The 12175-nt window shown below is 44.4% G+C and overlaps 1 protein-coding gene across 1 annotated transcript in view; it reads right to left on the bottom strand.

The window, feature by feature from the left end:
• TECRL (trans-2,3-enoyl-CoA reductase like) overlaps positions 1-12175 on the bottom strand; it is a 73839-nt gene that overhangs the window by 43849 nt on the left and 17815 nt on the right. The gene's annotated exons all lie outside the window — the stretch shown is intronic.

The following is a 12175-nucleotide window of genomic DNA, read 5'->3' as shown; positions in this document are numbered from 1 at the left end:
ACAAGTCCAAATGTAAGTGTGTGTTGAAAACAGCCTAGTGTCTCGATTGCAGTCTTAAACTCACATCCAATAGATGTCATCGCAACAGCAACGACAAAAGAGGTGAAGGAAAAGTTAAGACTTTCCAAGGTGGATGCTAAACAATTTAGAAGTTTATCTAAAATCAAAATGGAGCAAAGTGTGCACAGAAACATCCACCTTTACCCTGGGCTCAAATGCCTGTACTTTATGTGATAAATCTTGCCCGGATCGTACATAAATGGGGCTACACTTTGCCACGTTCAAAGCTTGCCTCATACCAAGGCATCTAGCCAGTACGGAACCCAGAGCGTTTGGACTCACACAGCTGCTCAGTTTGGAATGGAAAGTCTATGAGGGATCTTCAAAACCTCAAGAACAGTGTCATTTTTTAGGGATCAGAAATGTTCCTTCGGCAAAGGTGCTGCCACACAGTCAGTGTAAGTTAAGGCAGTCCTTGGAAATGGTCAAGCTAAACAGTGCCTTTTCAACTTTCTACGTGGGAATACAACCACCACCATTCTTACCTAATGGATACTGGGGTTATCTCCAAGAAAAACTCGATTACTCTCCTAAAGATGAGCATGTTCCAGAGAAGTCCCCACCCACTCTTAGTTAGACGCTACGCTTTGCACACTTTCAGAGGCCCCATCTATTTGTGTATGTGTTTGCTTGTTTTCAAACATTCAAAATAGAGGAAAGTAATTTAAAAAGGAAGGTAGTAGGTGAAACATCACATAGCCTCAGAGACGGGCTTCTCTTTCCAGAGTTTTTTGAGGGATCCACAGGTGCCTGTGCCTCTGTTTCCCCAGATATGAGATGAAGTGATGGGATCCTTCATTGAAAACTTGAAGACTAATTGATAGGGATATAAATTAGTTTCAGTTTAATGTCAGTTGGTAGAGCGTGGTTGGAAATAACTGGAAATAACTAAATGCAAGACTGGAATTCAGAGGGAGATGCATGAAGGCACCTAACATCCGTTAGTAGCAATGGGAGCCAGCCAGTGGGCAAGGGCAGCCCACATTTTACATTAGCACAGCTTGTGAACGAGCTGCAGATCCAGTATAACTCGCACACCGATTATTTCAGTGGTGAATCATTTCCAACAGCAAATATATTCAATATCATTGCAATTTGGGGACAATTTAGAAAGAGGCAGAACGCTCCTCTACTACGTATTTTTTATTGTGAATCATTTGTTCAGCTTCTTGTCTTTGACGCATTGCTTTCATTAACTTGAAACAATGGCAAATACCAAGTTCTGTTTGAAAGACTTCTGACTTTGGTTGTTCTTAGGGTTCCTTCCCCCCATTCCCAAACAGGAAAATAAACAGCTACAAACATATGAGAGAGAGAAAGAGCCCACACATAAACAAATGCGAAACAAGTCACCATTTTCGGGTGACATCCTTCACATTCAGGTCTGAACAGCCTCCCTTGCTCTTGTCTGCTTCCCTGACCCTACCCCAGAATTGCAGCTACTTGTTTTGTCACACCTTCCCTGTGGAAGCCGTGGGCTGTGGAAGCACAGCCAGCTAAGCCATGAGGCAGAGAAGACATGGGGGAAAGTCTGAACTCAGCAGCTGAAGCTGCTGCCTCGTCTCTAACCTGTCTAGTGGAGGCGACACCATGGGCCTTGTCATTTTTACTCTCGTGCTTTCCCAGAGTTTTCCAAGAAGGAAGTAGATTGCTCTCATTCTGACATGGGAAGTTCACTTCCTCCTCTGTTACCCAGTGTCTGTTGGCTTTGTTTCACAAGAAGTCCGTGGGACATTTCATGCAGACCTATTCCATGCAGCTCCTTGGTAAGATAAACTGTTGGGTCTTTCTGTAAAGCCATCTGCCCAACTCTGGTGTCCAAAAGCACAGGGACTCCTATGAAAAACCTGATGTAGATGCATAGCACATTTGAAGGCCTGAAGTGATCTTGACCCTGCCATAATCAACAGACATGTGTCTTATTAATGGATGTGAGATTCTTTTCACAGTCATGAAGGCCCACAGTGGCTTGTAGTATCTGGAACTCACAGAATCAGAGAATCCCAGAATGTCAGGGATTGGAAGGGACCTCAAAGGATCATCTAGTCCAATCCCCCTGCTGGAGCAGGACCTCCTAGATCAGATCACACAAGAACACGTCCAGGCGGGTTTGGAACATCTCCAGAGAAGGAGACTCCACAGCCTCTCTGGGCAGCCTGTTCCAGTGTTCTGTTCCCCTTACTGGGAAGAAGTTCTTCCTCATGTTTAAGCAGAGCCTCCTGTGTTCCAGCTTATATCCATTTCCCCGTGTCCTATCATTGGATGACTCCTTGAATGAACATTAAGCACACATGAATCTGGTGGTGAGCACCAAGTTAAAGCTGCAAGTCTATCTATTCTTCAGACACGCAAGTTTAAATTAATGTAGCAGCTGTTTAAAAACCAAAACTACTTTGGCATCTTCTATTACCAGTAGAGTAGGCTTTCATTCTTCATTTTACCTGGAACTAGATATTCTCTAGGGCTTGGATTATTTCTATAGGGTCTTGTGCTGGCCTTTTCTCAGTTGAGCCACAGGCACTAATATAAAACACATTGTAAATAATAATAGGCAATTCTGATAAACAACTGTTGTTGTTTCTCATCTAGATCTGTCAATTAAATCTCCTGCAAAGGCAAGAAAAGCAAAGAATCTAGCTATGAAATTCCCTTTTCTTAATGAGGCATTTAAATAACATCTCACATTTGTTCTCCGCTTGTTTACATAGGGTGTCATTTGTGATGCATTGTTAGAGCCCTGTAAATCTCAGCTGGGAACAATATCCCAGAAAGCAGAGAAGGCCAGTTCTGCTTCGAGCTACATCTCAATAGATTCGCTGCCTTTTATTACATTACTCATCTGAAATGATATCTGTAATCCTGCTAATGAAATGCAATAACATCAGATGCAGCAGCTGCCAAAAAAGAGAAATAATGTGAGTTTCCATTAAAGTTTTTGAGTTGATCTTCACTTTTTCTTTTGCTGGTTTAAATATTGCTGGTTTTTCTGAAGCATTTAATTTTCTATGAGCATTTAATGGATAGCCTGGCTTTTGTGTTTTAGATACCTCCAGTTCAATAGGTCGTTAGGCATATATTTAAGTCGTTCTTTGTCCCAAGTGTTTCTTACAGGATCACAGCCAAAACAGACAAAAAAACCTAGGTGGATGAAAGGTAGGTTAATTATTCTTACTTTACAGAGGAGAAAATGATCCTCAAAAAGGAGAAAGCATCTAGCAGCAACTCACCCAGTCAATAGCGTGACTCCCACTGATTTTGAATCAAGTCTTAAAGACCTAAGTCTAAAACACCATATTCATTGCAGCGTGAATCAGGAGACTTCAGATATCCCAGTTGGCCCTCTGGCTTTTATTGTTGTCTGTAGAAATGCTTTAAAAATCTGACCCCAAAACTCTTGCTTGAGGTCCTATGTTACTAAGTGCACTGCTTCTAAACCAGCTGGGTAAGCCAAACCTCAACCCTAGTTCAGTGCTTAATGAAAATATTCTTTGTACCCACTTTCAGAGAGCAAAACTCCAGGGATATCTGATCAAGTGCTTTTCAGACTGATTTGATATTTCTTTCTCCACAACTTATGAGGAGATTCAGATGCTCAGCAAAAGTGAACTGCAGGTGCCTGGTCTGGCGTTTGCTCTCATTAAGTCCAGTAGTTGAGAACAAGAAGTCAGATGTCAGCACTCCAGCTAGAAGTGTCCAAATGCAAGTATCTGGGCTTTAGCAGTGTCAACAAGAGACACGACTCAGGGCTAGAATGGGAGGGTTATGACCACAGCTCAGGATGCAAAATAGTGTCTGTGAAGTGCACATCACCTTCTGGAGGGCTACCCGATGGCTACACAACTGCGATTGTAGCTCCATGCATTGTTTGTCCCTTTTGAAAATTGACCAGAATTGGTTTTCTGTAATTTCAACATAGAATGTGTGTGTGTGGGGGGAGAGAGATTTTAGGGTCTAAGGTAAATTTTTAGTTACTTTGAAGACGAAAATCATAGAATCATAGAATCATAGAATCATAGAATCATAGAATGGTTTGGGTTGGAAGGGACCTCAAAGATCATCTAGTTCCAAACCCCCTGCCATGGGCAGGGACACCCTCCACTACACCAGGTTGCCCAAAGCCTCATCCAACCTGGCCTTGAACACTTCCAGGGATGGGGCAGCCACAGCTTCTCTGGGCAACCTGTGCCAGTGCCTCACCACCCTCTGAGTGTAAAATTTCTTCCTTATATCTAATCTAAATCTGCCCTCTTTCAGTTTAAAGCCATTGTCCCTTGTCCTGTCACTACACACCCTTGTAATCATGTGGCTAATCATGAGGCTAACTCAGTTTGGCTGCTTCTTTCTTTTAACTGTGTTAGATCAATGATGCCATTCTAATTTCCTGACTGCTATTACAAAAGAAGTGAAAGTATTTCCTGCTTTCACAGGTGTGCTTCAATTATTTTGACAGCTAAGCCATAAGTTCAAGTTATGCAAATCTGTACGAGCAGACCAACTCTTGTATTTTGTACAGAGAGATTTGCACAGATATGCCACAAACAAGTTGAGAGGAGGTCATCCTCCTGATGGTTATAAGGAAGAAATTTTTTTACATTGAGGGTGGTGAGGCAGTGGAACAGGTTGCCCAGAGAAGCTGTGGCTGCCCCATCCCTGGAAGTGTTCAAGGCCAGGTTGGATGAGGCTGGTGTAGTGGAGGGTTTCCCTGCCCATGGCAGGGGGGTTGGAACTAGATGATCTTTGAGGTCCCTTCCAACCCAAACCATTCCATGATTCTGTGGTTCTTCCTGCGCAGATCAGGAATGAAGCCTCCTGGCCTTGGGGCTGAAGCAACATCCCAAGGCAAGAATTTATGTCTCTGTTCTGACATGCGTGTGCTGCAGAGGCAGGAAGCAATTTACTCAGGGATTAGATCTCTTATTGTGAGCTGGGGAGGAAGATGGTAGCGACTGGTTGTGGCAGGAGCTGTTGCTTACTTTGTGCTTAGACTCGCAAAACAAACAATGAAAATTTTAAGTATACACAAGTGTGGCAGTAACAAGAAATTCAAGGAGCTTCTAGTATTCTGAGTTGTGTTGACAGGCGTAGAGAAGTAAAAAGAGTTTGACGTTGTGTCATTTGTGGGATGCTGAAATTCATCGTAAACGAGTCTTCTATTGCTATCTGCTGTGTGACTAAGACAAAGGAACAATATTCTATAAGATGAAATAAATACCATCGTGTTTCATAGAATCATAGAATCATAGAATGGTTAGGGCTGGAAGGGACCTTCAAAGGTCATCTAGTCCAACCCGCCTGCAAGGAACAGGGATATCTCCAACTAGATCAGGTTGCTCAGGGCCTCATCCAACCTGGCCTTGAACGTCTCCAGGGATGGAGCATCCACCACCTCTCTGGGCAACCTGTTCCAGTGTTCTACAACTCTCATGGTAAAAAATTTTTTCCTAATATCCAACCTGAATCTACCTCCCTCTATTTTAAAACCATTACCCCTTGTCCTATCACAACTGGCCCTCTTGAACAGCCTCTCCCCATCTTTCTTGTAGGCCCCCTTGAGGTACTGGAAGACCGCTATAAGGTCACCCCGGAGCCTCCTCTTCTCCAGGCTGAACAGCCCCAACTCTTTCAGCCTGTCCTCATAGGAAAGGTGCTCCAGCCCTCTTATCATCTTCGTGGCCCTCCTCTGGACCCTCTCCAGCTGGTCCATGTCCTTCTTATGTTGGGGACTCCAGAACTGGACGCAATACTCCAAGTGAGGTCTCACGAGGGCAGAGTAGAGGGGGAGAATCACCTCTCTCGACCTGCTGGCCACACTCCTCTTGATGCAGCCCAGGATGCGGTTGGCCTTCTGGGCCGCAAGAGCACATTGCCGGCTCATATTGAGCTTCTCGTCCACCAGTACTCCCAAGTCCTTCTCCTCAGGGCTGCTCTTGATCCATTCTCCACCCAGTCTGTTTCCTCCTAATCTAGTCATTTTCATTTACAAAGTCAACACAGATGAAGGAGCAGTTTACCCAGATGAAATCCCTGCACTTCTTAGTGCCCGTTTGCAATAGCTGCCCATCCCTAGTGGTTCCCCTTCATTGTTGATTTCCAATTGAGTCGTTATGAGTGCGGAGAGGGGAAAAATCACTGAAGACAACAGCTGGATGTGATGCCAACCCAACGCGCTCTGCGAGTCTGGGCCGGGGACACAAGGCTGGGCCCGTGAGCTCTGCGGCCAGACATCCTGTGCAGCGGGATACCGCCTGTTCCTTCGGAACCTCGTTCGTGTGTGGATTCGAGCTGTGACTCTGGGCTAGCATCAACTGCTTAGGATTAAATCGAGGAAGAAGGAGTTTAAGATTTGTTGAAAGACGTAGACTTTGCAGCTGCCTTTCTGCTCAGGGAGTGCCTCCAGCTCAGGGCAACTCATGGCAGGATCAGGTTGTCATCCTCTTTCCAAAGCATTGGCTTTTTCAAAGCCTTATCTCCTAATATAGAGCAGGAGAAAGATCTCTCTGGAAGGCTCTATGCCCTAGATATAACTTATTTGGGTCTCTTCAGTTTGTGAGACACATGAAGGGCTCCTGGTTGATTGACAGGCCAAGACTATGAAATCAGCTTGGGAGAGCCATAAATAGCATAATTCAGCTTCTCTGAGTCCCCAGCAGGTGTATTCATTGGGCACATGAGTCTCTCCAGGCATCAAAATTGACAGATTTCATTAACTTTCTTCAACCTGAGAATCCAGCTATAATAGTGTGGAGAAATCAGAGGAACTGCAGGTTCTCAGCAAGACTGTGTTATCAGACAGTCCTGATTATACAGAGCTGGTAGACGAGGCGCTGGCTTAGCAGTCACCGTTCTCCCTGGTGCTGCTCTTAATGACTAATCCCCACAGCATCCTTTCTCACCTCTCTGAGCCTTGCAGTTTAACATCTCAGCCAGCCTCTGGAAGGGAATTACATGATACAGTACGAACAGTCAACCTTTCCAGCAACAGCTCTGCATCCAGCTCTTGCGTTTTAGCACAGACACAGCAAAATATGGAGTTATTCCTTAAGCCCTTGCTCTTGGAATCATGCTACTAGCTCTCAGATGTCGTTAAAACCAGGAAAGTTGCAGATTCAGAGTGTGAAAAGCGTTAGTAGACTTTTTGGAAAGGGGAAAAGAAAGAGAACCTCCTCTGCTAAAGGGTTAGTTTTAGTACCTCATGTGCCTTAAGCTCCTCTCACGTGGCTTGCCTTGTGATTTCTAAGCAATGAGCAATTCTTCTCCTTGCTCTTTGCCCTTCACCAGGCCAGCTTGGCTTTCACTGTTCTGTGTTTTGAAGGTCTGCTTCAGGGTTTTGGGTGAACAATAACCTGCTGGTTTTGAAATGCTGCTCTCCTTCCAGCTGCTCGGCACTGACTGAGCTCAGCACTGCTGACGGGTGACTTGAGGGAGAAGTGGGCTGGAGGCAGTCACAGGTCATTTTGAGAAGAGAAGGAAGGAGAATATGCAGAGGCCTCCTGTGCAGCTGGAAAAGAACTGTGTGATATGGTACTTCTGCTTGGTACGCTATCTCCTTGCATTAGGCAGCAAAGATCTTACCCAAAGTACTTGGAAGTCCATGGGAGTGTTTGACAGACTTGGTGAAATGGCATGTTGGAAGGGCCTGCACAGGAGCCTCTGATCTTGCTTTTGTGCAGAGTGAGCCAGACGGGCTACCCTCTGACCAGATGGTCTGGAGGGCGATGACATCTAAGAGGCTGCCTGTCCTGCTGTGGCTTCTGGGGAACATGCAGGATGAAAGCAGTAGGTGAAAGCTGGCAGATGAATGCATTCTAACACACTGCCTTACAGCCTGTAAGAAGGAGGCGAAAAGACAGACTGGGATCCACCATGAAGAAGGAATTGCACTCTTTCTCCCTGTCCTCTCTCTAGAGAAAAGCAACAGAAAACATCTCAGTGGTTTTCCAGGGAACACAGCTCTCAAGATGGCTATAGAAATGCCTGTAAGAAGCAGCTGAAGATGGTATAGCAGACTTCTAAAGTTTAAGTGTCCAGAAATGATGCTATTTATTCTTGAGTGCCATCTACTGACAATTTGTTTCCTAATGATTTACTTTTATTGACATTACTTATTTTAAATACCCTATGTAACATCTGTTATCTTAGATGGGGGGCCTGCAATTTTGGAGTTGAAGGATTAGGAGTGTATATTTTATTGAGACAGCTGGTAGCTTGTAATGTTCCATATTCCTTGAGCACCTCATCTCCCTCTGCAGACTGTGATATTCTGCACATGATGTTTTCAGGTCTCTCTTCAACTTCCCTTTTTCCTTCCACCCATCGCCAGGCTTCCTCCCATCTGCCCTTCCTTCTCTGCCTGCTCCTTCCACCTAGAGGGCAATTTCTGGCTTCCCTAAGGTCAATCCTCTGACTTCAAAGAGTAGCCCTAGCTGTTCTACCTCCTGTGCGGAAGGTTGCGTTCATAAGTTTGTTAACAGTATTGTTGAGATCTTATTTCCCCCTCTCCTTTCTGTTCTTCCTCTTCTTTCAAGAGATTTTCCAGCAACTTTTGTGCAGTAACCTTGAAAATATTTCATGATCAATGACTCCACTATATTACCTCTTCTAGAGGTATTTTATTTTAGCTATGTGATACTTGAATTAGCATTATTATTACAGCTTTTCATTTTCTATCTGTAGGTGTCCTCCCCCACCAGCCCAGTACATTTTGCAAAGATAAAAATAAATTAAAGGTGAAGAGTTATGGCCAAGGACAAGAGCCTGTGAAGTTTAGCCTACAAGGTATTTCTTTCCCCGTTGAAAATATAGTATTTATAGATAAAGAAGACACCAGGTACCTAACTCAGTATAAGCCACCGAGAAAATGGGACAAAAGGCTTCCTTCTTATACACTTAGGTTTTGGCTTGGTTTCACTTCTGCCACCTAGCCAAAGGAATGAGGAAAATGGTAGTAAAGTCACCTAGTGCACAGCACCGATTTGATTGAGGCTTCTTTGACTTAGATAATACAGTGTGATGGCCAGTAACACCCAGGCACTCAGCTGCCACTCAATTTCAGGCAGAAAATGCCAAGCAGTAGAAGTGTAGACATTTGTATGACGCCACTACGGAAGATGTACTTTTGTCCACAGCACACTTGCGTTGTGGAACTCCTTCTCAGAGGATTTCGCTGAGGTCAGAACTGTAAGTAGGTTTAAAAAGGATTAGACAGATTCATGGTGGGCAGGTGTGATGTTTGCTATTAAGCGTGACAGCCTGGATCTACCATCTGTTACGGAAAGCCCCTGCGGAGCTGGTGGCTGGAAGGCTGCAACAGGGAAACTGCTGTTCTGTGCTGACCCTGGTTGGTGCCACCGGTCCCTGGCAGGGGCAGTGGCTGCAGCGACCAGGGGCTGGTTCAAAACAGCAGTCTTCAGTTTGGAGAAAGCCTTTGAGTTCCCATGGAAATGGCAGTTTGTCTTAAATGGTTCTTCGTCACTAAGAGCTGATAGATCCCTGAATCTCCAGTGCTGAAACTGGGATTGCCCCCCTGAGCTCAGTGCCACAGAAGGCACAGGGCTGGGCTTGGCCGGGGTTGTTTCAACAGAGACACTTTTGCTGAAGTAAGGGCTGAGGAGTATTTCAGTAATTGTTCCTGGACTTCAAAGTCCCTATTCTGCCTTTCATATAAACACAGATCCAAGCTAACGTTTGACTGACTTGGACACTACTGAGCAGTAACATGTTCTGTGTCACTTGCATCCCATTTCTTCTCTTTTAATGATTAACAGCTTCCTGTGCTGCAATTCATAATTCAGTCTTTTTCCTCCTTTCTTGACTCCGGCAGCGAAAACTGATCAGTGACAGAGATGATGCTTGTGAAATTGCTGCACAGGGCTTCTTCTTGCTGAAGGGCTGACAAGATACTAGCTGAGGAGAAAGCTTAATTACATGGGTTATCAAAGGAGAATGTACGAAGCCAGTGAGACTGTAAGGGGGTGTGCGTAGGAGTGTGTTTTAGCAAGAGATTGGAGGGGAACACGTGAGTCTGGCACACACTAAATGACAGAAAGGAATGCATGAGCTAGTATGAAATAGCATGCTAGCCAAAGGCATCCACAGATCAGCTTCAGCCCCTTCTCAGCTCTTGCCTAAAAGAACTGCATTCTGTAAGCTGTCATCCTGCAAAGTGTATGAAGAGGAAAAAAAAAAAGGGAAGGCTTGTTCTTTGCAAGTGGGAAAGGAGGACGAGGGGGGATCCTCATGAGACAAAAGCATCAAGGCTGAACTGGAAAAAGAGAGATCAAAGTCATGAGCTGGAATGGGAAGAAAGGACACAGGGCAGTGACACGGTGCGCTCCTGGGAATGGTGGGAATTGAACTAAAAAATTGAAAACTGAAAAAACATTGAGGGCACATGCCAGCACTTCCATGTGCTGTAAAACACTGTATCAGAGTTTCAGTTCCAGATTCATATCGTGCTTTGCTGTATTGTGTAGTGTCTTCTCAGCTCTCCTTACATCACTGGGAGTATTTGAGGAGTAAGGTACCTCTATATATGAAAACAGGTGCCATTAAAATGGCTTATACACAGACTTGTACCATTTTAGCCCAAATCTGTTAAAAACCTTGTTTCAGTTAAATTGGCATAAACCTCTGTGCCAGTGATCTGCCACTGATTTAAGCTGCATCAGTATAAATCCAGTTTCAATTGATTTAAGAGAGTCTAGGCAGAAATGCACTACGTTTCACAAACTGATGGGAGGATCTACTCTTATTGAAATATTAAAGCTATTCACTCAGTCTTTTCATATTCAGTGGTGGGATTTTTGAACTTTTACCTTTTTGCATTTTGCAAGCACTTACAGGGAGCGAAAACAGGTAGTTTTGGAGCAGTCAGGTCAGCAGCCTTTTGCTTCATCAACTGAAGCTTTGTGCAACCACAGAAACCTTCAGCTTTAGTGTTTCATAAAATTCTAAAGACAGAGGAGAAGCATAATATTTCTTCTACTTACGCTACTCTGAACTCAATATCTGACTAAAGTTTTTTTTCTTTTTTTTTTTTTGCAAAAGGCACCTAGCCTTTAGCTGAATACACCCTTTTTTGTAAAAATGGTGACAGCCCATAGAATCATAGAATCATAGAATCATAGAATCATAGAATGGTTAGGGCTGGAAGGGACCTTCAAAGGTCATCTAGTCCAAACCCCCTGCAAGGAACAGGGATATCTCCAACTAGATCAGGTTGCTCAGGGCCTCGTCCAACCTGATCTAGTTGGAGATATCCCTGTTCCTTGCAGGGGGGTTGGACTAGATGACCTTTGAAGGTCCCTTCCAGCCCTAACCATTCTATGATTCTATGATTCTATGGGCTGTCATCATTTTTACAAAAAAGGGTGTATTCAGCTAAAGGCTGTTTACTCCAACAGAAAACCATCCTGCCTGTTGGAATCAAATACCTCCCCCCTAATTTGAGTTTCTCTGGCCTTCGCTTCCGACCTTCAATTCTTGTTGCATCTTTTTCTGCTCAACACCTTTGCAGTTCTTAGAAGTCCAGTTCAAGGTAATAGACCTTGCACAGACCTGTGCATCTCAAACGTGCGTGACACTCACGGTTACCAGTCCTCATCACAAGTAGCACTTTGCTTCCCACAGGCAGGAGTGAGAGAAACATTTCTCACTCTGGGAGCAAGGATGGTGCAGTTAGGATCTTTACAAACTGTAAGATTGCACTAAAGATGCAGCAGTATTTTAGTGTTTCAGGAGTCAAGGCATGCTATACACACATATACATCCTGTAGGTTTCAGCTACATTTGGCCCCACTCCCCAAAATCCTGACCAGCAATTCAGTGAATAACAGTAAATGCCATCAAACTTTGGCTCTTGGCGGCTTCCATTGCTCTTCCTCCCACCTTTCCAACCACCTCCCTCTAGTAAGAGCTGGAGGCATGTGGCTAGGAGGAGGCAGAAAGGAAGCAGCCAGCAAAACTGCTCTATTCCCTGGCTGGAAGAAAACAAGGATTTTCAAGTATGATTGCTCTCATCTCTTTTCATGTACCAGGTCCATATCTGCAGTCTGTACGTGCAAAAATTACCCTCTCCCCCACTATTTTCTCCCCTCCTCGTGAATATGAAAAACAA

The sequence above is a fragment of the Tauraco erythrolophus genome, chromosome 5, assembly GCF_009769465.1.
Source record: "Tauraco erythrolophus isolate bTauEry1 chromosome 5, bTauEry1.pri, whole genome shotgun sequence".
Classification (NCBI taxonomy): domain Eukaryota; kingdom Metazoa; phylum Chordata; class Aves; order Musophagiformes; family Musophagidae; genus Tauraco; species Tauraco erythrolophus.
Note: the sequence above shows the minus strand (reverse complement) of the source record. Positions and strands in the feature narration are given on the sequence as shown.